Source organism: Phyllostomus hastatus, unplaced genomic scaffold (assembly GCF_019186645.2).
Source record: "Phyllostomus hastatus isolate PE091 unplaced genomic scaffold, TTU_PhHast_1.1 phas_contig_159, whole genome shotgun sequence".
NCBI classification, from domain to species: Eukaryota; Metazoa; Chordata; class Mammalia; order Chiroptera; family Phyllostomidae; genus Phyllostomus; species Phyllostomus hastatus.
Genome location: NW_025333640.1, coordinates 9,786,049 through 9,794,147, shown reverse-complemented (window position 1 = coordinate 9,794,147; position 8,099 = coordinate 9,786,049).

The window sequence follows — 8,099 nt, the reverse complement described above, 5'->3', positions numbered from 1 at the left end:
TTCTTGTGCTTTTTTTTTTCTCGCAAGAATCAAAGGCACCCAGAGAAGAATATCATGTTGTGCGCCTGGACTTTTGGGCTCTGCTTCCTTTTTCTGACCCTTCCTCAACCTGGCTTTCCCCCCTCGGGAGATTTGTAATCCCCCTTACGGAGGAGGGCGGGTGGGGAAACAGCCAGCCCAGGTAAGTATGGGAGCCACATGGCCTCCTGAATGGAAAAAAGGAAATCGTCTCCAAATGCAACCAGGCAGGTGGGAGTAGATCGAAGCTGAAAGGGAATAGGAAATCTATCAACCCCCAAGGCGGCAGAATCCGCACGGGTGGTGAGGTGTGAGAAACAGTCAGCACTGGGAACACTGGAGTCGGGAGACTTTTGGCAGCTGTTAGATGAACTTCCTGGTCTGCAACAGAGCTCACGTGACCGAAGGGATGTTTCCGTAATTCCGTTGCCCCCCTCTCTCTCTCCCCCTCTCCCTTTCTTCCTCTCCCTCACTTAAGTCTGCAACTTTAAGAGACTGTAATGGGTCCCAGTCGAACGGTGGTGCTGATCAAACATGGGCCCTGGAAGGAGCCCCGGAGACGGGGCACCGCTCGTGTCAGACAGGGACAGGCCTGACCTCACTGACTAGTTGTCTCCCCAGCTCTTACCTGCAAGGTGACAGGCCCTGTTTCCGGAATGGGAATCCAGGAGCCCCCCAATGCCACCCCTTACCAGCTAGGAACCTATCTGTTCCGAACTCCCCACCCCGCAACTGTCCGAACTAAACTTTTTTCCCCCCTCCATCTGCGTAAGGCTCCAAGCGTCTTCCGCGACTCCGGCGCTGCCCTGCCTCACAACGACCACGTTTCTGGAACTCGATCTTCCACAATTAGAGCCTGACTACTATGGAAATATGTGCAAGATGTTTGCTTTTCTTTGTGAAAAAAAAAATTTAAAGGAGGCTGCCTCGTACTGCGGGGATCCGAGGGAAGCAGACTGCTTTGGAGAGGGGCCCAGCACCCGCCGACCCTGAACCCTTCTCCTACTGGGGGAGGGGCGGTGGAGCCCAGGCCCACCGAGGCTCTCCAACGGCTCAGACCCCTGGGTTCGCCTGGGATCCCGCAGCAGTGCCGGTGCTGCCTCTCGGTTCCTGTGGCCAGCTGGTCCTGGCGTCCTTCCCACTCCCAGGCCCCCTAGTCACACACATGCGGATTGGCCCACTGCTCGAGTCTGCAGGATGAGGCTGTGCTCCATTGGCAACACGGTTCGGCAGGGAGTTTGTATCCGTTCCTGCTCGTTTCGAGGGACCAACCTCTCCGACGGTTGAACGTGCAGCAGGAGGGTAACAGAACCCGCTCAAGAGCAAACGCAAAAACACAGGAACAGACCTCAATCGCCAGGTTTGGAGAATGTAAACGCGAGCGAGTTCGAGGATGGGAAAGTTGGAGTTTTCAGAGTCGGGGATCGCTGCGAGGAGGGAGGCCACACCTCGCCGCCATTGAAAGGAGAGGTGGCAGGTTGGTCACGTTTCCCACATTTCTAGGAAGGAAATGCAGTGATTTTCCCGAAGACGAATAAATGTGAGGATCACCAACGCTAGGGAAGGCACTTTCAAACTCTTTCTGGGCAACGTTCTCGTTTTGCAATCGCAAAAACAACCTCAATGAAACAAAGATGCTGGCTCGAGATCACAAAGTCGGGAAGTCCAGAAGCCAGGACCCGAGGTTGGCTCCGAAATGCAGCAAGCACTTGTCACCCAGTTTCTGGCAAGCAAATCGAGTGGGATCTTCGTGACTTACCTAACTCTACAAGAGCCACTGATCTATCCAAAATCCTTCTGGCTTTTGAATCAGGAGACACCTTAAACCTGCGGCTGAGCAAGTGGGGGAGGAGGTTGTATGTCTTCTTAAATAACCAGGAATGTCTTCTATTTTACACCACCGACTCTATAATTGTTTCATGTAACTGCCAATCCCGGAGCTCAGAGTCTACCTGCGAGCACCACTTTGCCTGTCGAGTGGATGCCGGAGAGCAGTTGCCGATATTGTCCACCAGGTGCAATTCTCCCATCGCAGCAGTCTGGGAGCCCAGACCGCTGGTTTTCTCGTTTGGATTCATTTCCTTTGGTAGCAGCTTAGAAGCTATTCTGGTCATTAATAACTGTAATAAGCTCACTCTGGCCCAAGTCCCCTGAAATGGCAAGGCGCCCAGAGGTTCCCCTGGGATGGTGGGTGACACCCACCCAGTGGGTAGGGAAGGACCTCGACCAAACTTGCCTGTAACTCCCAGGACTTTTTCCACCACCACTACCTGTCCTGGTGGCCAGCTTTCCCTACCAGCTGCTAGTGGGGAGAGCTCTCAGGGGATCAGACCCACTTGTTCTGTGAATGTGCCCTTCCCAAACAAAGAATTCTAGAAATACTGAATGAGGGAACTGGGCTCTAGAAACCACGTGAAGAAACCCAGCAAAGTGGAGACAAACACACTTTAGCTTCAGTTCTTGAAAACGCAGGCAGAATTCCTAATGCCTTATGAATAGTGTACACATTTCCCTTCCTTCCTATACTTTCTTGTTCTTTTAATTTCCCTTCTGAATTTCTTTATTTTTAGAGTTTTCAGACTGCCAGAGTCCCTGAGAAAAGAGAACTTATCACTCTAGGTTACCACCATCCTGATCAGAGTAAGACCAAGTACAATTCAAATTGGCAACATAGTCCCATTGCCTTGGGCAGACTCTTTCACTTGGTGGTGTTCTTAAGCGGAGTGTGTTGCCACCAGCCACAAGTGGGAGGAGGGGGTTGGGAAACGACAGCAGAGTATGAAAGAGGAGAAATATATGAACACATTGCCGCTTCCTTAACTTGGTTTTTAGTTGTCTGTCAGCATTGTCACTAAGTGAGATAATAAATGACTGTAAAAACATTTTGTGGGGGGCATAGGGGCTTACTACTTGGCTTTTAAGAAATCACCATAGTCTTTTTCTCTCCTACGAAAATGGCTGTAAAATAAATTAATATACCCTGGTAACGTTTAAAATCCCATTAAATGACCACTCATTTAGCTACCTCCATGTTTGGAATAATGCTCTGGGGGGATTAGGGTCCAGAGGATTTACATTAATCAGAACTTCAGGAAATGCACCTGATATTCCCAGAAATCCCCTCCATGACCAAAGGGAAAGACAGGGCTCAAGAGGGTTGACTGTGGTTTCAGGGACTTTTTAACACAATTTGTCCTTAATGCCTACCTGGAGTGGGTGCCCTGGGCAGCTGACTACCCCTCCCCCCCCCCAAAGAGAAAGATGTGTGGTCTCTCTCTCTAACTCTTTTTTTAAAGGAGTTAACTCTTTTTTATTTACTTATTTGTAGACAGAGGGGAAAGGAGGGATGGAGGAAGGGAAAGAAACAGTGATCAGTTGCCTCCCTCACACCCTCAACTGGGGATCTGGCCCTCAACCCAGGCATGTGTCCTGACTGGGAATCAAACCAGCAGCCTTTGGGTCTGCAGGCCAGTGCTCAACCCACTGAGCCACACCAGCCAGGATATCCTCCCCCAACTCTTCTTCTTGCTCAGACTCAGCATCACAGTGAAGAAAAGGGGGAAAGGGAGAGTGGATAGACAATAGATAGGATCTGGGCTGAGAGTGCACTTTTGTAGGAGAGAAAACAGAAAAAAAGTTTCCCAAAGCAACTACCAAACCACAATGGCCTCCCCCACAGGCTGCACACTCCTGATTTCCTTTCTGGCTTTGCCTCTTCTGTCACCCCTCCTGCCTTCTGCAAATACCCCAAATCCAAAATCTAAAGCATTGTCTTGAGAGTGTAAGCAAGTAGTTACCAGACAGCCTCTCTGTAGATGAGAAGAAAGTCCATGACACCAAGAAGCAACTACTGAAGGACAGAGAGGTGGGTGTTAAAGTAACAATATTTGGGAAGTGGAGTTCGTGTGGTTTCATTCCAAAAGGGAACACAGGGATTTTAAGAGCCCCACACTTTGTCCTCCCCAGCTTATGGGTGGGTGGTTCTTTTTTGATCATAGGACAAACTCTGGCCCTGACAAGCAAAGAAATGGCTGAGATGTGTCTTGGAAATTAGGGACCAAGTTAATCCCTTGTAGGCTTTCAGGTTTCTAAGCTTCAGGCTTAGGAGGGGAGCTTTGGGCTCCACTTATATGTTAGTGATACAAACAGAAACTCAAGTCCAGTGAATCTGAGTTTAAATGTTCTCAACCCTGGTGTGCTGGGGGAAGAAAAATGATGCTGAGGGACATGTGTGGTATACTATGGGCTCCTTTGGTTAGGAGAGTCCCTGTAACTTTGACTCTCTTGTGGATATTTTGGAGGAATAAGTATGAAGGTTTTACAGCTCAGAATGGTACCTAAAGCTACAAGTTCTTAGGAGCTGAATTCCCATCACTTAAATCACCCTCTAGGAGTATACATTAGAGGTTCATGAAAGACAGCTCATCTCTCCTTCAAGTTCACCAGGAGACCTGGCCAGGGCTGAAAGGCCCCTTTCTGTGCCATCAACTCCCTGGGTGGTTGCTAGAAGCACAAAATGGCAGTGAGGAGGCTTGAAGGTTGCATGTCTGGCCGGGTCCTCTCTGCACCTCAGTTTCATTGCAAGGCTCACAGGGTTTAGAAGCACTCTCCTTATAGTGTGTGAAGATTAAACAATATGCAGCCTATAAAATGTTTGACACTTAATAGGCTCTCATTAAAGGTTAGTTCCTTCCTCCATGTCCTGGAGGTAGGGGGCAGGCAGATTTTATTACTCCTCTTTTCTTGATGAAGAACTGAGGTGGGGTCCTGAGGAAGCTGCAGAGGACCACCCTTAACTTTCCCTGGCTTCTCAGATTGACGCCCCGGGGTCACCAGCCTTAGTCCTACTGAGGTGACTCAGGGCTCTTTATCCCTGCAGCATCCTCTGGGACCCCCAACATAGGCCTAAGTGAGGACCAGAACCCTAGTATCTCGTGCACCAATCCAGCCCAGTCTACTGTACCTGGACTCTGAGAATCCACTCTTAGGTCCTGCCTGCAATAGGTGACTCCTATTGACAGCCAAAGAACAAGGGACTCTTGGTTCAGAGAGTGGTGGCTTCCCTGGACCAGCACTGGCACTTTTGTCCCTGCTTTGAAGCATTCACCATGCCTTCCTTGTTGCATGGCTGTCACTCTCACCCACTCCTAGGTTTACAGAGAAGCCCTAGATTCTCAGAGCTGCTGCATGTGGGCCAGAAGAGGAGTGGAGGGGTGGGGGATGGGGCTTGCACTCTGCTGCCTCAGAACCCCGAAGTGCCCAAAGGCTACCTGTCAGGTCTGTTGCTCCTGAAGGGAAGGTCAGAGGTGGTGTTTATTGTGTAGGTCAAGCCTGACTGCTTGCTCAAGGCCTGGAGCAAGACCTTGTTTTTGTTTGTTTGTTTGTTGTTGTTTCTTAATTGCAAATCTAGCCTCACAATTACTAAAAGTCAAACAGTTCCCAAGTCCTTTTTTTCCCCCTACAACTGTCCCCTCCACCCTATTGAAGGGCCAGGGCTAAGACCTCCTCCATACCTGAGCATGCACACCCAGCAGCCATGACCAGCCTACCTCACTAGGGTCTGGAAGTGGATCCCCAGAGAGGGAAGCCAACAACCCCGCACGAAGAGGAGCAGTCCTCATCTCTATCACCAGGAGAAAGCAGAAGATCTGAAGCAGTCAGTCGGTCGCAAAAGGGCTGGCTTGGCGCATGGAAGTATTTAGCAGGTAGCGTGCTATTACTGCCTAACAGGGTGTGAAAAGTAATATGAATGTGAAATACTGTGGGAAAATGGAGAGTTTCCAAAACAGGCAGCAAGGCCTCTGCGCTGCTTGGCCTGGAAGGCCCAGAGTCTCTGCTGCCCCCTTGCGTGGCGCCAGAAGGTGCTGCCAGTGACCTGGAACCAGAAGGAACTTTTGGGGCGGGCGCACCAGGGACCAGAGAGTGGCGTGCGGGGCGATGAGCACAGAGATGATAGGTGCGGGAGATGGGGGTCAGTGTGGTGGCACACACTAAGTACCGTCCTGTTGGCTCCCTCCTCGTGAGTGCCAAAATTGACTCCAGGCAGCCTCGAAGAACTTAAACCCCCCACCCAAAAGTACACAGAAAAACTTAAGAGTCAAAAATAGATAACGATCATAGGTTAGACGGAAAACAAGATTTTGGTAATTTTATGAAACAATTTATCAATCCAGGTGACAGGAGGTATGCAGATGTTTTCTGCAGGACATGGAAGTGGAGGTGAGATGACAAGTGGAGGTGAAATGTCTCCAAAAGATGCTAGATCGAGAGTGCACAAACCCGACAAGCATTCCGACATCGTGTTGTGCAGACAAGGACCCCTGCTCCGGGTCTGAGAATAATCCCCATCCCTGACACAATAGAGATTTCGGATTTTTCCGCCTCCGGCGGGGGGCTCAGCAATCCCAATTGCCAAACCTCGGGCTGGCAACAGGGGGAGCCAGACCACAGGCAGCGCCTCCGCGCCGGGTCGGTGCCCAGGAAACATCTCCGTAGAGGGCGGAGACATCTCTGTAGAGGGCGGAGCCCTCTAGAAAGAAAGGCACTAGAAAAGGTCTGGGGCTGGAGTATCCTCCGTATATCGTAGAACTACCCTTCAATCCCCATCCCACCCAGCCGGGAGCCGAGTTTTGGGTTGTCGCCAGCTCTTTCAGATGCGAATGAGCTTTGCGACCGCCAACTGCCGACTCCGCACGCAGGGCCGGTCTGGTTGGAATAGCACTCGAGGCCCAGGAGGCCGAGGTGCGAATGCCTTGCTTTGGGATAGATGCCACTGCATCTGTGCGGCGTGTTGTCAGTTTGGAAACGCTTGTACCCACACTCTCACATTTCTCTGTTTTGGGGGCCTCGTGCAAGGCAGGAGAGCTGGCCTGCGCTTTAGAACATTTCCCTACACCAGACTTCTTCGGAGCAGCTGGGGGATGGTGCAGTTGGTTGCACATAGTGTCAGCTTTGGAAACAGACACTGCCCACCCCCCAACAAACACAGCACATTGCGTATTCTAATTCACAAGTACTGAGGGGTATTCAAGAATGGGTGGGTGCGGTCACCCTGATTTTCTCATGCAAAATAACGTTCTAATCATAAATCAAAGTTTCAGAGTCTGCCTTTGCGACGGGCTCTGACGAAAGAGAAGGGGGGTGCGTGTGTGTGCCTGTGTGTGGTGTGGTGTGTACGCAGGAGGGACGGAAGCAAAGACTACCACCAAGGGGGAAGGGTGGGGAAGGACGGAGACCAAGGGGCAGCCTCCGCCGGAATAAAGCCCTCGCATAAAAGTGTGCAGCTTCAGGCCTTCAGGCGTGAGCCTTATAGTCACGCCCCGTGCTCCTCCTCCCAGGGAGTGCGAAGGACAGCTCTGCTCCGGTTGGAGTACGCACTTGCGCGACGCACCGCACCGCGCCAGTCCCCTAGGCCTTAGCTGCTTCCATTGACGCTGGCGGCACTCCCCGGGCTCCCGGCCCCTCCTGGGATGCACGCGCCTCAGGGCCTCATCGCCTTCCTTGCCAGCTTTCTCTACTGAGCTCACTTCTCCACTCCCCCGCGGGAGTAGGGTCTGTCCTCCGGTCTGTACGCGGGTCCCGCTCCTCCGCCAGCGAGGGAAGCGGAGCGCCCGCCGCGACGTGGGACCCTGGGCCTTTCCGCACCCCTGGACTATTTTTAGGGCGATGTCTGGGAGCTGAGATTCCGCAGGGAGAAAAGGGAAGTCGAAACCTTTGGAAAGAAAGAAAATAACTTCTTCGCTTGTGGCTCAACTCAGAGCGCAGGGCTGGAGTGCAGAGAGCTGGAGGCCCAGCCGGGAGGTTCATCCCGGCGGTCCCTTGACTCGGGGCTGGTAGCCCCCTCTCTCCTTCCTTTCTTCTTTCTTCCCCGCCCCTTGTTCGCTTGTTTCTCCTCTAGTTTTCACATGTGTTTTAAAAATTCATATGTGGGCACGTTTAAAAAGCAATTTCACATTTTAAAGTCGGCAGCAGCAGAGGGAGAATTACAAATCGGATTGGATTTAATTAGCTGGTAATGCTCCTCTCATGCCCCCGTAATTAAACAGAGATTCTAGTGGCGCTTCAGGGCCCACAAGTGATTA